Source organism: Phyllostomus discolor, chromosome 12, assembly GCF_004126475.2.
Source record: "Phyllostomus discolor isolate MPI-MPIP mPhyDis1 chromosome 12, mPhyDis1.pri.v3, whole genome shotgun sequence".
Classification (NCBI taxonomy): Eukaryota; Metazoa; Chordata; class Mammalia; order Chiroptera; family Phyllostomidae; genus Phyllostomus; species Phyllostomus discolor.
The window spans coordinates 65,538,965-65,559,763 of NC_040914.2; the positions used below are offsets into that span (position 1 = coordinate 65,538,965).

Here is a 20,799-nt window from a genome sequence, read left to right on the forward strand (position 1 = left end):
CTTCCCCTGGGTCCTCTGAAGAGGATTCACTTTTTCTTTCTTTCTTCTTTTTTTCCCAGGTTTTAAAGTATTTTCAGTTAAAAAAAAAAAAAACCAAACACTTTTTCTTTAGGTTACTGGTCCAAAAAGCGGAAGATGCGATGCTGGGCAAAGAGAGGTGGCTAGGCGAGTCGCCGCTCCGTTGAAGCTTGTCTCACGTCTATTTGATTATTAGACCAAGTGAAAGAATCCAAAATGGTAGAGGAAAAGTTTCATCCTCCCCCACAAAAGCTAACGTATCTCATAAACAAAACCCACCGGTGTGCCTTTATTTTCAGGAGAATTAGCTAATTTTATACTGGAAAGTCTTCACAGTAATTTTACAAGGTTGAGAAACATTTGGATGAGGGTCACAATGAACTAAACGAAAACAGGCAGAGTCGGTTATTCGGAAAACGGATGTATTATTTGGAAAACATAATACATCTATTCTAACAAAGGACAAAACACACAGAAGTGAGAGAAAAACAGCAGCGATTAGTTCCTTTTACTTGTCACATTCTAAACTCTTTCCATCACAAATTTCAGCCTACCTTCCGATACTAACACTTAGGATCAATATTTGCAAACTATCGTCCTTCAGGATATTTGGTTAAGGGAGTGGGGTGAGTAGGAGAGGACGAGATTATTACCAATCAGAGAGGGCAGTCCTGGCTGGGTAGCTCAGTTGGAGCATTGTACTGATACACGAGGTTGCACGTTCAATCCCTGGTCAGGGCGCATATAAGAATTAACCAATGAATGCATAAATAAGAGGGACAACAAAAACTGATGTTTCTCTCTCTCTAAAAAAATAAATGAAAAAAAAGGGCACAGTGGTAGAGGGGCGTCAGCAGTTAAGGGACACTAAAATACTTATTGATTGCATTATCAAAGGTACATACTTTGTTTTCTTGCAATAATCATTCAAAAGCTTCTTAATGAAGCTGGGTGAGAGCTTCCATGAAGCTCTGAGTAGGTGTTTTCACAATGTGGCTAACTGTTAAAGCTGGTAGGAAAAAGCTGTAAGACTCAATTGATAGGATACCGCGATGTCCTAAAATCTTAATGTATCTTGGTCAATATTTTGACTTAAAAGGTTAAGCATATGGGAAGCAGTGGCTCTGCTTTGTGCCACGCAGTCTCCAAAGGGTGTGGGTTTCCTAGTGTAACAACAGTCAGACCATATGGTGCTGCTTTCACTGGCAGAAGCAGGACAGAAGGTGCCAAAAATCAAATGTGCAATTTTGGGCCATGAAATGCGATCAATCCCAAATTTAAAACATACAAATTTTCTAAATTAAGAAAGGTCTTTATTTTTTAATTTTAAGGGTTCAGAAAGATTGTACTTTTATAATTCAAGGCTCAATTGTGTAACAGTTCTCAGTTTTTGAGATAAGACAAAGAAACAAAAGTCAAGATTGGGAATAAGCCTGGCAGCAATTCTCTGAAAAACTTTTTAAAAGATTTAAATAAAACCTCTTTATAGTTATACTATAAAGGCACAATGTGTAAAAACAGCTTTTGGAATACTATGTCTTGATAAAATCAAACAAGGGCAGTAGATGTGAGAATATGAATGACAGCTCATCACTGTGATCAACCCTGTATTTCTCTCTAGCCACGTCTCCAAGTTTCTGCATAGTAACACACCTCCAACTACTCTAACCAGCTGATATAATGTCTGAAGTTACAGCAACCTTGGAAACATTCACATGGAACCTAACAGACAAACTCTTTAGCCCTTACAACTCAGTCCTAGCTTTGAGTAACTAGGACCAGAATTCTAAAATCAATCATTTCAAATGCTGTACTGAAGCTGTTTCAAAAAAGCAATTTTTGAGCTTCTATTCTTGTCTGAATGCTGGCCTTTCCTCCCAGTCTGCTCCTTTTTCCTGAATCAGGTTAATGACTATAGGTAATAAAAATAGCTTTTAGTCCTGATAAGTGTGGCTCAGTTGGTTGGGTACTGTTCCACAAAGCAAAAGGTTGCTGGTTCGATTTCCGGTCAGGGCACATGCCTGGGCTGTGGGTTCAACATACTGATGTTTCTCTCTCACATCAATGTTTTTCTCCCTCTCATTCTCCCACCCTTCCTCTCTTACTAAAAATAAATAAGATCTTTAAAAAACAGCTTTTAGTTTGCCCTGAGTTGGCAAAACGCATTTTATGAACTGCTTCATTACAAAGCAAGAAAATTTTAAGGATTAGGCTGAATCTAAAATCACAAGTGAAAACTCCATTTACCTGCCCACCCAATACCTTGCATAACAATAAACACAAATTATCTAGTAAGGTGAATTGTAAACTCAAAAGGGCTCTGAGCTGGCCAACACAAATATGCAAAAACATCCACAGAAGCTCCTGTGGTTCTCAAAGTGCACTAATATCAGCATTTGCAAATTCTTGGATCCCCACACTTCATGTACTGAAATCTGTGTTCTAACAAGGCTTCCTGGTGATTTGATGGATGCTCAAGTTTAAGAACCATGGAGGTAACGATACTTGGGCCTCTGATATAAGGAAAAAATATGCTAAATATAGGTCATTATTGTAAGACAAGAGACATCTGTTCCTGCCTTGGTGAAGTTACTACTTGTGGACAGTGGTGCTAGCCATGTAAAGGTTCCTGCAGTAATGACCTTCAAAGCAGCTCACCTTGACTGCTGCTAACACTGATGCTGTCACTTACTAGCTATGTGCCCCAGAAGGCAAGAAAACTAAGGCGGCAGCCAAAACAGCTTTTAGCTGGAAGGCCTGATTCTGCCAAGAACCAATCTGTGGGAAGGTACACCTCAATTAAATTTGAACCTTATTTCTTTCATCTCTCCTTTGCCTGCAACAATGGTATCATTAATCTACCATTTGGAGTATGTTATTTATTTATTGGCTTATTAAAAGACATTATCCTATATGCTACTGGCTTGTGAATTATCATAAATTATAATTCCCATAGTGAACTTGTGTTAAATTAATTATTGGCAAAGGCGATTTCAGTTTCTGAGCATAATTTACCTCTAACACAACACTCTTCGTGACAACAACCCTCAGATTCACTTACACTAACTCAGTGTTAAATGTTTAATTTGTGGATAAAAAAGGGAGTTTTAATAAATCATATGTTCCTAACTGAGCAGGTCATGTTGCACAGTCATGCCACAGACCTGTAACTTCTTTAGAGAAAGGTTTTAAGCACTCCCTGTCCATTGTTCTCCTGCATCTAGGTTAACACACCTTTGAAATGCCAAAAATAATACCGCTTGAAGGGGCAACCACACTCAAGAGAGCACATAATCTTGTTAACACTTCAGCAACCCAATACACACTGTGCTTTTTCCCACCTTCATGTAATCTTCATTAAACTCCCTCCTTAATTCCAACTGCATAGAAGAAATGGCAAACTATTATTCATGGAGCATCTGAGATCCTGCTTCCCAGCCATTGTTGTCAGTTTGGGCTCAATACATTCTTAGAGAAATTTTCTACAATTTTGGATGTTTCCTAAGTGGACACTTGCTTAGTACAGCACGGGAGGATTCTCAAGAAGCCCTCCCAGGACCACCCTGAGGACCGGGACCCGGGGCCAGACACCAGCAAGAGCCCATCGTGCCCTGCTGACTCCCCACTTTGCACCAGGGGAACGTGGGTGAGTTTTCTCTAGGAGTCGGGCCTCCTTGCTCTAAGTATCAGGTCCATGACTTTATCTGAATTGTTCTTAGAAAATCCTTGAGGTGGATAAGGGTTGAGATTACCCAGGGAAAGGGAAAAGAAATGGGTCGCTGCTTTTAATTTCACTTTTTTATTGGATTGCTTACTGAGAATATGAATAAACACTTTGCTGGTTAAATGAGAGACTGAACTCTGGCCCTGAAAGAAAGGACACTTGCTTCCCCAACTTCAACAGCTGGAGAGCTGGTGGCAGCCTTGGGATTTTGTGAAAGGCAGGGCACCCTGGAATGGGTTCACCCTGCTTTGCTCTCCCCCACCTTCACGTCATCCTCCTTACGTTTCCTCCTTAATCCCAAATGCACAAAAGAAACTGCGAAACTGTTATTGTCTGGAGCATTTGAGATCTTGCTCCCTGGCATATGTCGTCAGTTTGGCTCAAATAAACTCATAAAAATTCCCTACCAGTTTGGATGTTTCTTACATTGACATAGCTTAACATTACTAGTTATGTAAATGGCAATTTTCTGGAACATTCTTTAAAGTAGGTATAGACTCCACAGCATTTTCAACTCCAGTGCATTCTGCCATTAGTTGGTTTTCTTGTGGTTGCTAACGGCTGAGGTTCCACTATGTACTCAAAGTTCATAATTTGGTGAAAAGCACTTTTTTAAAGTAGCCATCTCTTATGTCTCACATACACAAAGTTAAAAATTACTAATATAGGTTATCACATTTGCCCTACAAATTCCCAGCACTGACTAATTAAGGGATTGTTAAACATCCTCAACCAAAGCACACGCATCCCACATTCTCAAACACAGCAACACGGTTCACGACGCTGGTAAATCTGACGGAATCTCTCAGACCGGGTGCAGCACGAAGGAGTCACCTGCAGGAGGCACTTGGGGAACACTGCTGCATACGTCAGTCCTGGGGGAAACAAAACAAGCTGCACAATTTTTCAGTATTACTTACACCCTACTTTGTTCCAAAATGATTTAAGACAGGATTTCTTCAATAAATGGGTTGAGACTCCTACACTTTTCTCAACATAGTAATTAAATCATGGTGAAAATGAATAGTCAGGAAAGGAACAAAGTTATGGACAGGAACTTCGGTAAAGTGTATGAATGAAAGTATCTTTTAATGATGTATCTTATTAACATTCATTTCCTCAATTTGCAAATTCAATGACATCACTGTGACTTTAACTAGCTCTCTGCTCAACAGTGGACTTGTTAGATATCTAAATAAAAATGAGATGCTAGTATAAAAAGTTGTAACTTCCTTCAGTTTATTTCATAAAATTTTTGTGGTGAAATGGAAAAAACCATCAATAAGAAATTAAAAAAGTCATTTACAGCTTGCTTAGAAGTACAACTAGATGGATTACTCTCAGAAACTGATCATAATGGCCACTGTGGCGGTTTTAAAAATGTTCACAAATTGCAGTTTTTCCTTCTTTAAAAATAGATCAGGTCACCAAATTCCCCAAATCATAATCTTGTTTTTGTTTAGTGGCTTTGTTCCAGATTGACAAAACATAAAATAGATCAATTATTTGTGCTAGGAAAATATCCACAACAGAGGAAAAAAACAAAAAAGTTTAAATTTAGTACAAGTATCCTTTAAATTGACAATTCTACCAGTACATTTAAAATGTGATTCCATTCTCTCTTTTAAATATTTTAGTTATTTAAAATTGATGACAAGAGACACATAAATCAGTTGCCCCTCACACGCCCCCAGCCAGGGACATGGCCTGCAACCCAGGCATCTGCCCTGACTGGGAACCGAACCTTTCAGGTTGCAGGCCAGCATGCAATCCACTGAGCCACACCAGCCAAGGCTGTGATTCCATTCTTTAAAGAATAATTTGCAACTATTTTTGTGTTTCTGTGTCAAATAACAAGGCATAACACCAAGACAACTGTTAATAAATGTGTGTTAATCAGTTTCTGTAATAAAGTGCAGCACTAACAAAATTTTCACAGACTGCAGAGGATGGTGAAAAAGAGGTCTCCTGCTAGCTCCTCCTTCAATGGCAGGAAGCAGGATGACTCCCAGGATTTCTCTTACTTATTTCTGCTAACTAACGACCTTGGTTTGGAATATGTAAACCCATATCTGTATTTTGCTTTGGAATATCAGACTTTCCAAAACATATGGATTGGCAACAGATTAATGTTATGTTTCCCTTAAGCTAATTATTAAAATGTGCTCCCATTTCTGAATACAGGTTGGCCAATGGCTCAGCAACAATTAGGCCAAGATTTCTGTGGGAAAAAATAGTCACCGATTCATACAGGGACAGTTATAAGCTGGTGATAATTCACCTACTTTATATTATACTACAGTAAGGGTTAATTCTAAATTTCTAAATCACACACACACAAAAATCCCTTTTGCTTTTACTACAAGAAAGCAGAAACAATCCAGTAGGAGAAAAGCAAGATGGTAGAAATAAGCAAAAATAAAAATCTATTGATTATTTCGTCATTTTATAAAACCTGACTTTGGATACTAGAAGTTCTTTACTAGAAAGTTTAAAATTTTTACTAGGAGAATCTTGAACTTCCTATAGGAAAAAATCTTGACTTAAACTTCATATGCTCTAACACAGAAATCCAAGGCCAGCTCTTGATGTCTGGGCAGGAGAGACTGTGGTGCAGCTATTTAACACAAGAAAGAAAGAATGGTAGGGCAGTGGCAAAAGTGGGGGGTGGTGAACAGATCTTATTCTGTTGAGGAAATAAAGTGCAAGTTTCCCAAGTGTCATTTACTTTTCTTTGCTTTTATAGAATGCTAATAACATTCCTGACTAGATAAAATTTAAAATTATTATTTTTAATGTAGGGAGATATGATTGCAGAGGTCAAAAGCTGTTTAAATTAGCAAAATGAAACTTAATTATTATAAACTTCTAAGGTTACTGATGAGGACCAACAGCTGGGATCTATAGTTCAGGTTCTGAAACACAGGCACTGACCTCTTGGACGAGAGAGACAGAGAAAAAGAGGGCAGTGAGAGGGAGAAGGAAAAAGGGAGGGAGAGATGGAGAAGAGGAGGGAAGGAGGAAGTGGGGGACAGGAGATGGAGACAGAGACAGAGACAGAGAGAGATCTTTTCGTCTGTTTTTTTTTTTTGGTGGGAGGAACACAGTAAGTTCAATTACTTGTGTTGGGAACATCTCCCTTGGCTGTAGCCTGGTTCACAGTTGTTTCAGTGAAGTCTGCAATGCCAGCTCTTTAGAATGTGAAATGAACAAATTGACAGGTATGTCTGTATTCTAATGAAAGAAGTAAATTAAAAAACCTTACAGTTTCTGCCCTGACTGGTGTGGCCCAGTGGATTGAGTACCAACCTACAAACCAAAGGGTCAGTGGTTCAACTCCCAGCCAGGGCACATGCCTGAGCTTCAGGCCAGGTCCCCAGTAGGGAGGTGCACAAGAGGCAACCACACATTTATGTTTCTCTACCTTTCTTTCTTGTTCCCTTCCCTCTCTCTAAAAATAAATTAAATCGTAAAAAAAAATAGTAAAGCATAATGTGCTGAAAATGTTGCTTATTTTCTTCCACCTTCAATATTAAAATGGCTGCACAAAAATTCACCAGTTTTGAAAAATCTTTTTTAATGCATGTTGATATGACAGTTGCCACAATACAATCTAATAAAATTTTTTCAAATGAAGTTAAAGACAACTAAGCGCTACGAGAGTCATCTTATGGAAAAATAAACAAACTTTTTGGCCAACTCAATACATACTCAGCTGCTTATCAACTATCAACTATAAACATGGAACATACATACCCTCCTTGTAAATAAATTCCAGATTTCAAACACATCTCTAACAGATTCTAGTTATTACTTCTAGTTCTTCTTGCATTTGCATCATTAAAATGTAAGTTTTAAATGTTTTTGATGGTTCAATTTTGTTAAAAACAGAATTATCTCTTCTTTCTCCAAAATTGCAAAACATTTTCAAATATTAACAAAAGCCAAGGAATAAATCCAAAGAATATTTTCAATTCTATATCATCATTTCTTTCTATTCACCTCTGCATATACACTTGACTTCAGTATTTGTCCACTTGTTTAGGAAATTTTAGTACAAAAACATAAAAGATGTACAAACACTGTCACACAGTCTCCTAGCAGAAGGAGACGTTCTAGGTGCTTGTCACAAAATACTGCGTGACGAAGGCCTTCTTACTGAATGACTAATTAGATGAGAATAATATATTTCATTTTCATCCTTAGAAAATATTTGTTCACCATAAATAACTTGTTCAGAAAGCTGATCTACGATGCTGCCATCTGAAGACCCAGGCTAACATGCTGCTTCCGTACCGTCAGAGTACAGACCAGTGCTGCCCAACAGAAGGGCAGTATGAGCAACACGTGTAATTTTGTACATTTCCCAGTAGCTACACTAAGAAAAGGTGGGGGGGGCATGTGAAATTAATGTTAATATTTTTATTTAACCTAAAATATCCACAATGTTATTTCAACAATGTAGTCAACCTCAAAAATTGAAATAATTTACATTTCTTTTCTCTCTCCAAGTCTTTGAAACCCATGCATGCTTTATGATTACAGCACAACACAAGTGTGCTCTGTAAGTGCTCAATAACTGCACATGGCTGACAGCTACCATACAGGAAAGCGTAAGTCTAAGGTGCTGCTATTTGTCTCTTCACATTTATTTTCTAATACATATAATAGTGAAATATTTTCTTCTGTCAATGTTCTTCGCTTTGCCATTATAGGCAGAAAATGAAAAATTCTGACTTTGCTACTGTGTTCAATCAAAGCTTCAAGTGAACTACAAAGATGGTATCTCAGAATTCCAAAAGGGTTCAATGCATCCGTACAGTCACTGCAAAGACAGAAAGTGAGTTTCTGTTTTTTTGAAAAACTTCTAAAAATAAAGGTCATCTTCACAAACATTTTTCAAGAAAAAAAAAACAAAGGCAGCAAAATCTCAGACATTGCTCATAGGAATATTTTATCAGATATATCTCCCTAGGCAAGGGAAACAAAAGAAAAAAATAAACAAATGGGCTTATATTAAATTGAAAATTTTTTGCACAACAAAGGAAATCATCAACAAAATAAAAACACAACCCACAGAATGGAAGAACATCTGATAAGGGGTTAACATCCAGAATTTATAAAGAACTCACAAAACAACACCAAAAAACCAAACAAGTCATGTAAAAAGTGGGCCAAGGATCTGAATAGACACTTCTCCAAAGAGGACACTTCTCCAAAGAGGACTTCTCCAAATGGCCAATAGACATTTGAAAAGATGCTTAATGTCACTAATCATCAGAGAAATGCAAATTAAAACCACAATAAGACATCACCTCACACCTGCCAGAATGGCTGTCATCTCACACCTGTCAGAACAGCTATCAGTCAATAAATCAACAAACAACAAGTGCTGGTGAGAATGTGGAGAAAGGGGACCCCCTTTGCACTGTTGGTAGGGAGGGGTGCAGACTGGTAAACCCACTGTAGAAAGCAATATGGCAATACCTCAACATATTAAAAATGGATCTGCTTAGCTATCCCACTTTTGGGAATATATCCGAAGGAATCCAAAACACCAATTTGAAAGAACGTGAGCACCCTTATGTTTATATCAGCACTACTTACAATTGCCAAGATAGGGAAGCAGCCCAAGTGCCCATCAGTAGATGAGTGGGATAATACCATGGGACATTTACACAATGGAATACTGCTCAGTCAAAAAAAAAAAAAAAAAAAAGGATAAAATTTTACCCTTTGTGACAGTAAGGATGGACCTAGAGAACATTATACTAAGTGAAATAAGCCAGTCAGAGAAAGACAAATACCATATGATTTCACTCGTATGTGTTGTCTAACAAACAAACTGAACAACAAGGAAGCTGGGGAAAGACTCATAGATGTAGAGCGGGATGACAGCTGGGTGGGTGGGGGGTTAGGGGTGGGGGGACTGAGCAAAAAGAGAATAGGACTCATAGACATTGACAACAGTGTGGCTGATTGCTGGGGGAGGAGAGTATAATGGGATTAAATGGTAATGGAAAAAAATACAATTAAGATTAAATTAAAGAAAAACAAAAAAAAATACTAAGAATAGATCCAGTGGATCTTTATAGTACAAAACTTAAAGAAATAAGACAAACTTGAAAAACATCTTCAGGAAATAGGAAAATATAAAAAGTGACCTAGCAGATTAAAACTAGAAGACTGTTAAAAAAGAAAGTTGGAAGGCTCATACCTACTTCAAGACTTACTATAAAAGCAACAGTACTTAAAAGTGTGATATCAATGAAAGCATAGACATAGAGGTAAAAGGAATGAATCCATGCATGTGTTAAAATTCACAGATTGCACACCAAGCCCCCCCAAAAGCACAAATTTTACTGCACGTAAATTGTACCTTAGTTAAAAAAAATTGTGAATTATGTTTAATTTGGTTAAAAAAAGTAGAAAAGTTAAACAGCTGGGCATAACTAAAGAAAAAATTAGTAAACTGGAAGGTAAATCGAAAGAAATTATCCAGAATGCGGTATTTAGAAGATGTTAGAAGATACGGAGGCTTTCAGTGCAGCAGCCATTGAGGAGCACCAGCCATGGCTCTGCACTACCCCATGACCATGGGTCTCGACAAGGGCCACAGGGTGACCAGGAACATGAACAAGCTTAGCCAACCACCATGAACACCCTCACTAAGCTCACCAAGTTTATGTGGGGCATAATCTGAGAGGTATGCAGGTTTGCCTCATACAAGCACAGTACTTTGGAGCTGCTTAAGGTCTCCCAGGACAAGCTGGCCAAATTCATCAAGAAATGAATGAGGACACACATTCATGCCAAGAGGAAGCAAGAAGAGCTGTGTAATGTCCTGGCTGCAAAGAGAAAAGCAGTTGCCAAGAACTGAGCCCCCATCCTTCCCACTCTGTGCATAATAAAACCTTTACAGAATAAAAAAAACTATAGACATGGAAAAAGAGCAAGAAATCTAACTTAACTGAAGTTCTAGAAGAAGAAGTAGAGAAAGAGTAGGGGCAGCGGCTGACAGTGGCTAAGAATTTTTCAGAAAAGATGAAAGATAACAAATCAAAAGAAATTCAATAAAGCCCAAGCCAGATAAATAAAAGTAAGTTCATACCTAATCAAATCAAAGTGAATGAGAGAACACAAAGAAAGAAAATCAGAAAAGAAACAATAAGAATTAACTGATTACTCAAGAGCAACAGTGCAAACCAAAAAATAGTGGAAGGAAGAAAATGTGCTAAAGCAAAAAAAAAGTATTACAACCTAAAATTCTATACTGTGATAAGATATTTTTGTATATACTGTGATAGATTTTTAAGGCCATAAATCCCTCCCACTTTATATGCATACCCCTTTGAATGTGACACTGTCACTTCTCCCATCAACAGATGGAGCTTAATTCCTCCGCCCTTTGGAATCTGGGGTTGGTGGGCCACCTTAAGTGCTTTGGTCAGTCAAACATTAGCAAATATAATAGCAGAGGTTTGAGCTTGCTTGGCATTTCTACCTTGCTTTTTGAACCCAGCCACCGTGTGAAGAAGCCTAATCTAGTCAGCTTAATGCTGACAGATATGTTGTCTAGTTTCATGTCTCACCCTCGCAAACTACCAGTAATAGAAGTGAGGCCATCTGAGACTATCCAGATGCCACCTGACCTGACAAGTGGCTACAGATACATGAATGGGCCCAGCTGATACCATGTAGACCAGAGACAAGCCATTCCCCTGAGCCTTGCCCAAATTGCTGACCTGTCCAGACTTATGGACAGATACTTGTTTTTGTGACATTAAGTTTGAGATGATTTGTTATCCAGAAATAGATAACTGATACCTAGATCTATCAAAAAATACCTTTTGCCCTGGCTGGTGTAGCTCAGTGGATTGAGCGCGGGCTGCGAACCAAAGTGTCGCAGGTTCGATTCCCAGCAGGCCACATACCTGGGTTGCAGGCCACTGCCCCCAGCAACGGCACATTGATGTTTCTCTCTCTCTCTCTCTCTTTCTCTCTCTCTCTCTCTTTCTCCCTCCCTTCCCTCTCTAAAAATAAATAAAATCTTAAAAAAAAAGAGGTGACTTCTAGGAAATTAAAAAAAAATCTTTCAAGAATAGGATAGAATTAAGACATTTCCAAACAAACAAAACCTGACAGCTAGCCACCTGCAGATACCTGCTAAAAGAAATTCTAAAGACTGTATTATAGGCAGAAGGAAAGAGATTCCACATGGAAGATCAAAGATGCAAGGTATGAGAATAAAAAAAGAGCTAAATATGCAGGTAAATCTATGAAAACACTGCTTTTATAATACAATAATAAAAGTACCTTAAAGGACTAAAAAAATTCACGTTGGCTAGATAGCTCAGTATGTTAGAGCATTATCCCAATACACCAAGGTTATGGGTTCCATCCCTAGTCAGGGCATAGACAAGAATCCATCAGTAGAATGCATAAATAAGTGGAACAACAAATCCATGTCTCTCCTTCTCTCAAATCAATCAATAATTTTTTTTAATTAAAAATAAAACCAATGTTAGCAACCACTTCCAGACATTCTGATTTAATTTACCTGGGACATCTGGGTATTGATATTTTTTTAAAAATCACCTTACCTTGGTTAGGTTTAAACTGCTAGGTTTAAAAATGAAAAAACAAACAAACAAACAAACAAACAAACTGATGCCTGCAGATATATAGTTGGTACTAACACCCACCTTTCTCCTTTTACTTGGCTTGCCTTTTTTGAAGTTACTGACATATGGTTCTCCATTGAAATAAGCTTAAAAAAAACCCTTACTGTCTCTATAATACAAAATGGCTCACTAAAGGCTAAAAAAAGAATTACTTGGGAGACAACATATAATTTTTTAAAAATTACATTTTATTGATTATGCAATTATAGTTGTCCCAATTTTCTCCTTTTGCCCCCCTCTACCCAGTACTCACTCCCCACTCCCTCAGGCAATCCTGACACCTTTGTTTATCTCCATGGGGTCAGGTGAGTAAATTATTTGGCTACTCCATTTCCTGTACTGGACTTTATATCCCCATGGTTATTCTGCAACTACCTATTTGTACTTCTTAATCCCCTCACCTCTTCATCCATTCCCGTACAACCCCTCCCATCTGGCAACCATCAAAACTCTCTCTGTATCTGTGACTCTGTCTCTGTTCTGGTTGTTTGCTTAGTTTATTAGAATCAACTGTTGACAGGTATGTATTTATTGCCATTTTACTGTCAATAGTTTTGATCTCCTTTTTTTAAGCATTTAATTTTTTACATTGTTTTTAAAGATTTTATTTCTTTATTTGTAGACAAGGAAGGGGGGGTTGAAAGAGAGAGAAGCATCAGTGTGTGTTTGCCTCTCACATACCCCCTACTGGGGACCTGGCCCACAACCCAGGCACATGCCCTGACTGGGAATTGTACCTGTGACCCTTTGGTTTGCAGACTGGCACTCAGTCCTCTGAGCCACACCAGCCAGGGCTTCTTCTTTTTCCTAAATAAGTCCCTTTGATATTTCATATAATGGTTTGGTGATGATGAACTTTCAATGTTTTCTCGTCTGGGAAGCTCTTTATCTGCCCTTCGATTCTAAATGATAGCTCTGCTGGGTAGAGCAATCTTGGCTGTCGGTCCCTACTTTTCATGACTTTGAATATTTCTTGCCAATCTTGTCTAGCCTGCAAAGTTTCTTTTAAGAAATCAGCTGACAGTCTAAAGGGAACCCTCTGCTTTTCAGATTCTTTATCTTTAACCTTCGGCACTTTAATTATGATGTGTTTTAGAGTGGGCTGTTTGTATACAACTTATAGTAACAATTTAGGATTTGCTCTTTGTTCTCTGTTAAAACTAAAAGAATAAATAAGATGCAATTTGGGGAGGTTTGGGGTGTTTGTTTATTTGCTTTTTAAAAAAACTAATCAGACCTAATAGCAATAAATCTGACCTCTTTTTAAAAAAACTATTTACTGTATCAGTATGATGATGATCCTGATTGATGAATGAGACTGAGATGTGAAGGAAATGGACCAAAATCAATGTCATTAAAGTAGTTAAAAGCTTTCTGTAGAACTCAGTCAATTAATGCCATATTCTAAAGCTACTGACTTGTGTGAATACTGTTTGTGGTGCTGCATAGTCTATTTTATCCTATTTAGCTTTGTAGGATTTCTCCTATGAATTTCAATTTCAGAGGCGAATATAGTTAAGTGTGTTTCATGAGGATTATATCGTTTGTAAGAAATCAATACATGTCTAATATTTAAAAAAAAACAAGAGGATGGCGTATTTTATTTAAAAATTAGGTAAATACAAGAATAAAGAGTTAAATAAGTTGAAAGCTGAGAGATCTAAAAGAGGTTAAAGTTTTCCATTATAAACCTTGCAGCACCCTAACTTTTAAAGCTACGTATTAATACTATATACACATTGCTTGAATAAAAATAGAAAGGGAAGACACTAAATGCATATGCCTGTCAGGTCATATGGTGTCTATGTGACCAGGTTCTGAAGATACATTCCCGTTCTACTCTGCTGTGACACACACACACACACACACACACACACCTGATCTAAAAATACTGTTTCTTCTTGTTATTGTTTTGGTTTGGTTTTCATTCCCCAAAATACCACTTGCATAGAGTCATCCTGTTAAAATAAAGTTTAAGAAAAGACCTATGAAACAATGTTCTTTTCTAAGATGACATGGTCTTATAAGGCATTTCAGTAACCGTTAGTTGAAAGTAGGTAAATGGGCTCTGAAAGTTCTGCATTTATAAAGAGCCAGCTCTTAATAATTCACATAAATGGGTTGGAATCCTGAACCAGAGAGTTCAAGGCTGCCCCAGGAATGTTGAGCAGCAATCACACACCAGGATTTGAGAAACTAAATGTACAAACTTCTAAAAACTCAAGAGATCTTCATTTAAATATATTAGCATAACTCTTCCAGAATAGTTGAATCCCATGCTGCACCATTTTTGAAAACACAGGTCTAAATCCTAAAGCTTATTTGCTATTAAAGAGCTAAGCCAAAGAACTAAATTGAAAATGTGCTCCTAATGAGGACTTGAACAAATCACAGAGAGGCTTTTTTGGGTCTCTCAGGAAAATGGGAGATAACTGAGTAGAAGAACAGCAACGGTTCATCACAGAAAGTCCTTGAAAATCAAAGCCATACCAACAATTAATGCAATGAGGTTTTGCTTCATAATCTGGTGCCAATTAAAGAACTTTAAGTACTGTTAAATGTCTAGATTTTCCCCCCTAAGAGAATCAGACTTGCATGTCACAGAATGAGCAGTCTACTGACTAAGGAAATGCCTTCTGTATTACTTCAGCATGTTCACTTTTAGAGCAATTCTGTTAAGGGGGGATTTTTTCTGCCAGGTTACATCACTCAGTAGTGGTACCTGAGGAGCCATCTACCAACAGGTGTTTGAAAGACCAACTAATGTTGGTGAACAATAAATTCTCCAAAACTTCAAGAGTTTTTTGTTTCCTATTTAGCTTATGTGCTGCTGGTGCAATAACAAAAGCCAACAAATGGGAAGAAATTCCACTTCTAATAATAGTACCTCCAACAATATGAAACTACCCAAGCACAAGATTATTCACTGCAATATTGTTCATAACTGCAAAATATGGGAAATAGCTTAAATATCCATGCAGAGGAGAGTGCTTGAATAAACTAAGGAAGATCTCTATGAATTGATATGAAGTGATTTCCAAGACATAATGTTTAATGAAAAAAAGCAAAGTGCAAAAGAATATCAAGTATGCCACTTTTTGAATAAGGAAAAAAAGGAGAAAGCCCTGTTGGGTGGCTCAGTTGGTTGAAGCATCATCCTATTCACCAAAAGATTGGGGGATCGATCCCCAGTCAGGACACATACCTAGACTACAGGTTTGGTCCCCAGTTGGGGAGCGTATGGGAGGCAGCCAACTGATGTCTTCTCTCTCCCTCTCTCTCTCAAAACAGTAAAAATATTCTCGGATAAGGATCTAAAAAAGGGGGGCAGGGACAAGAAAATATACATGTATCTGCTCCCTTGTACACAAAGAAACAGAAAGTATAAACTAAGAGTTGAGGCTAACTACTCTAAAAATGGGAAGAAAACCTGGATGGAAGGATGGGAATGGGGTAAAAGGTGTAGCAAGGAGGCAACTGTAGAAGCATGTTAGTTTTACTGACTTAAAAAGTTTAAAATATCACAACAAGAAAAAATGCTAAAGAAACTCCAGATCAACTCTTCTTAGGTCCACTGGAGAACTAAAGTAACAGGCAAACCTCTGCCCCCAAATTGGAGAGAGAGGCAAGTTCAGAGAATCACAGCTCAGTGGAAGCTGAGGCCCAGGAGCAAAAGCCCACTGCTGGAGCAGTGCCCACAGGACCACTTAACTGTAACTGACAACTGCTCCAGACTCAGTGTGGACAACCTGAGAGTTAAAACCCCAGGGGAATGAATAATCCAAAAAGGAAATTAAGTGAACAATTTCATTCATACTAGCATCAAAATGAAACAAATACCTAGGAATAAACTTAACTCCGGAGGAGAAAGATTTGTACATTGAGAACAAAACACTGTTAAAAGAAATTAAAGAAGATACAAATAAATGAAACAACATTCCATATTCAATAACTAGAAGACTTAACACTGTCAATACAATCCCCTAAGAGATCTACAGACTGAATGCAATTTCTATCAAAATCCTAATGTCATTTTTTGCAGAATAGAAAAACCCACCCTAAAATTTCAGAAAGGATCTCCAGGGACTCTGAATAGACAAAACAATCTTTAAGTTTGAGGTCTCACTCACATTTATTGATTTCAAAATTTATTACAAAGCTACAAAATCAAAACAGTGTGGCACTGACGTAAAGACAAACATACAGGCAAATGAGATACAATATAGAACCCAGAAACAAACTTTGGCATATACAGGATGGGGCAAAAGTAGGTTTACAGTTGTGAATCTGCAAAACGCAGAAGTTATTATTCTTGTATTGTTTATTAATTATTGTATTATTTTCCATATGAAAAACTGTAAACCTATTTTTGTCCCACCCTGTATATGGTCAAATGATTTTTTACAAGGGTGCCAAGATCATTAAATGAGGAAAGGACAGTCTTTTCAACAAATAATACTGGAAAAAATGAATATTCAAATGCAAATAAATGAAGTTGTACACTTACCCTATAGTGTATACAAAATTAACTCAACATGGGTCAAAGACCTAAATATAAGGGCTAAAACTCTTAGAAAAAAGCATAGGGGAAAAAACTTCAGGAAACTGAATTTGGCAATGATTTCTTGGAGGTGACACCAAAAATACAAACAAAAGAAAAAATACATAAAATGGATAACACTGAAATTAAAAAGCAACCCATGGAACGGGAGAAAATATTTGCAACTCATTCATCTGATAAAAAGTTAACATTCAGAATATATTAACTCCTATAATTCAAGAATAACAACAAAAAAACTCACCTGATTTAAAACTGGCAAAGGACTTAGACATTTCTCCGAAGAAGGTATACAAATCAGTAATAAACACATGAAAATTGATGCTCAACACCACTAATCATTGGGGAAATGTAAATCAAAATCACAACAAGATGCCACTTTATACCCATTAAAATAGTTACTTTTTAAAAAAAGAAACAAAAAGCAGAAAACAACAGTGCTAGAGAGGATATGGAGAAACTGAGACTGTGCACCGTTGGTGGGAACGTGAGACTGTGCAGCCACTGTGGAAAACAGCACGGTGGTTCCTCACAAAATTGAGGACAGAATTACTGTATGATCCAGCAATTCCACTTCTGAATGTACCCAAAAGAACTAAAAGCAAGGTCTCAGATATTTGTACATCTATGTTCATAGCACAACATTATTCACAATAGTCCAAAGGTAAAGACAACCCAAATTTCCACCAGCAAATGAATAAACAAGATGTGGGTATGTACTATATATAACGGTATGTGTGTATAAACACTGTTCAGCCTTTAAAAGGAATGAAATTCTGATACATGCTACAACATGGTGAACCCTGAAGACATTACGCTAAGTGAAATATGCCAGACACAAAAGGACAAATATTGTATGATTCCACTTATATGAGGTACTTGAGTAGTCAAATTCAGAGGCATAAATTAGAACCGTGGTTCCCAGGCACTGAGGAGAGGGAGAATGGGGAGTTACTGTTCAATGCGTATGGGATTTTAGTTTGGGATGATGGAAAGTTCTGGAGATGGATGATGGTGGTGGTTTCAAAACAATGTGAATGTACTTAATTCATTCTGAAATACATACCTAAAAATGGTTCAAATGGCAAATTCCATGTTATATATATTTTACCACAATAAAAATTGTTTAAAAAATGGCTGGCATACGTTTTGTGTTGTTTTTGAACTTGTATGATGCTGGTAAAATAATAAAACAAAGAGTGAGGTAGATGCCAAGTTTGAAAACAAGTTATACAAAACCAGATACTGCTTGTTTCCACTGGTGGCAGAGAAACTTAAAGTAATTAAGTTTTTAATTACTCACAGTCAGTAGAAAGTTGCTTTCTTTTTTCCATCAAGGATTTTTGAACACACAAGAGGCACGGGGTTAGGAACTGGGAAGACAATGTGTTGCTCTAGGCCTGCTTACACTCAGAGCCCAAGAGACAAGGTGTTTCTAAACAAACTCACTATTAGACGACACACTGATCAGGTTTAGGCATAAGATTTATTGGAAAACTTCTAGCTGGATCCAGAATGTTCACTCTTTGTAATTGACATTCTGCATTCTTAAGGCTACAATTCTTCTTTATGATAGCTACTTATGGTGCTTCTCTTAACTGTTTTGGATCTATTCCAGAATGACATTTAAACCATCTTTGGTCTACTTTCCTTGAGCCTTCCCAGGCTAACTAAACATTATTTTGAGGGCACAAAGCCCTAAGGGTTTGGCTCCAACCCAAAACTACCTTGTGATATTAATCAAATGGTGACAATTTAGAAAGTGGCTACACAATTATTGTGGACAATAGGGCTAAATATCTCTATTCACTTTTGCTGAAATGTAACTGCAGAGTGAAAAGGCTCTGAGGAAGGAAAAAAAGAAAAGCAGAACATCTTTACTCTGTGAATCATAAGTGAAACCTGAAATAGCAACTCTCTTGGGAACTAATAGGTTTATGAAATCCAAAATGACTACAGCCTTTAAGTACGTCAAAAACAATTTTAAATCATATTTTAGGGCACCAAACTTATTAAATTTCCTCCCCCTGTCTTTATGAGCATTTATAATTCAACCTCTTCCTTTCTAGCATCTCCAATCTCCTCCTCTATTGGCTGCTTTCTCTTTGCCTTTAAACTAAAACTGATCTCCTTAATCTTGACAAATCTTTAACTTGGGTGTCCTCCCTTCCAAATAGTCTCACCTCTTGTTACTATCAAACTTCTGAAATAGATTAAAATAGTCTAAATCTGGCTTCTATAGAAACTGTTCTATCACTAATTTACCAAAAACCAAACTCTGTACTCAGTCATTAACCTTAACTGTGTCATTCAATTTCCCCTAGTGATTACTACCATCTCCTTTCAAATTTCCCTTTCCTGGGCTCACACAACTAAAATTCCCCCCTTAGCTTCTACAACTAAACTCTAAATCTTCTTTTAACTCTCAGCCACTCTTGTTCCCTGTAATTTCCTCAACAAGCCTCCTTGCAACCCTTAATTTTGAGCATTCCCCAGGGCTCAATCCTTGGAATCGTACTCTTCTATTTACACATTCTTTAAGAGGGCTCAAACATTTTCATACCTCCAACTATAGCCTTTTAAGCTGGATCACTCTAAAATTTAGATTCAGTTCAAGATTTACTTCCAAATTTAAATCTTCTTACTGGAAATTGCTTGAAGTGCCTGGCTGTCATTTCAAATTCCACACAAGCTGAGATATATATTTCTGGAGGCAGCCAAACAGTTCAACTCTGACTTCTCCTCACCTGATTAAATTCTACCACTCCTTCAACTCAGTCATCACTTTCTTGGGAAAACACTTTCTGAGAATCTAATTAGCCTAATGCCCATGTACCTCTCTTTTATAGCACTGATCAGAGCTATAATTTTCCATTTATTTTGTGATTCTTTAATGGCTACCTCTTCTAGTAGATGGCAAGCTCCACGAGAGCAGGGACATGTCTTTTAGGAGTGGGAGGTGAAGGGTTTGATAATGGCTGTATTCCCAGCATCTACCATTAAGTTTTAGGCATGTACTAAATAATATTTATCCAAAGTTTGTCAAATGAATGAATAAAAGCACTCTAAATTTTACCTAGGTACTGAGTCTCCCGTCAACCACATTTCTATCTCACTGTTACTAGTTCACTGTAGTTTAAGTCTTTACCATACAATTTAATTACAAAAGCAATTTATTTAATGAGCTCCTTCAGATTTTCCTTACTACAGTCCATGTTGCACAAGAATAATTTCCTTATTTTATTTTTTTAAAATTTTAAAAAGATTTTATTTATTTTTAGAGAGAAGGAAAGAGAAAGAGAGGGAGAGAGACATCAATGGGTGGTTGCTCTCACGTGCCCCCAACTGGGGACCTAGCCCACAACCCAGGTATGTGCCGTGACTGGGAACTGAACCCATGATCCTTTGGTTTGCATGCCCGGGCTCAATCCACTAAGCTATACCAGCCAGGGCCAATTTCCTTAATTATTTTACCATGCAATTCTCCTACCCAATAACCTTCAGTGACTTTCTATTTCTGTCAAATACAAATCTAAGCTAACACAGACATTTCACTTAAAAGTTCAATTTGCCCAGAACATGAAAGTCAGGTGCTTAGGGCAGCCTTTCCCACCAGCTATGGCTTTGAAAGACACTGACATGAGCCTTCTCTTTGACTCTCCCTTATTCTCCTTGAAGACCACCACTAGTGATATTACCTTGGCAATGTGACTCTTGCATCACAAATGCCTAAGATTAACCAAGTTTTGTTGATAGCACATTTTATAACCATCTCTTAGGAAGTGTTTCCTATAAAGTATGATTATATTATTATT

At 37.4% G+C, this 20,799-nt stretch overlaps 1 protein-coding gene across 1 annotated transcript in view; it reads right to left on the reverse strand.

The window, feature by feature from the left end:
- Nucleotides 1-20,799, reverse strand: part of GLG1 (golgi glycoprotein 1) — a 109,081-nt gene that overhangs the window by 72,428 nt on the left and 15,854 nt on the right. The window lies entirely within an intron of this gene.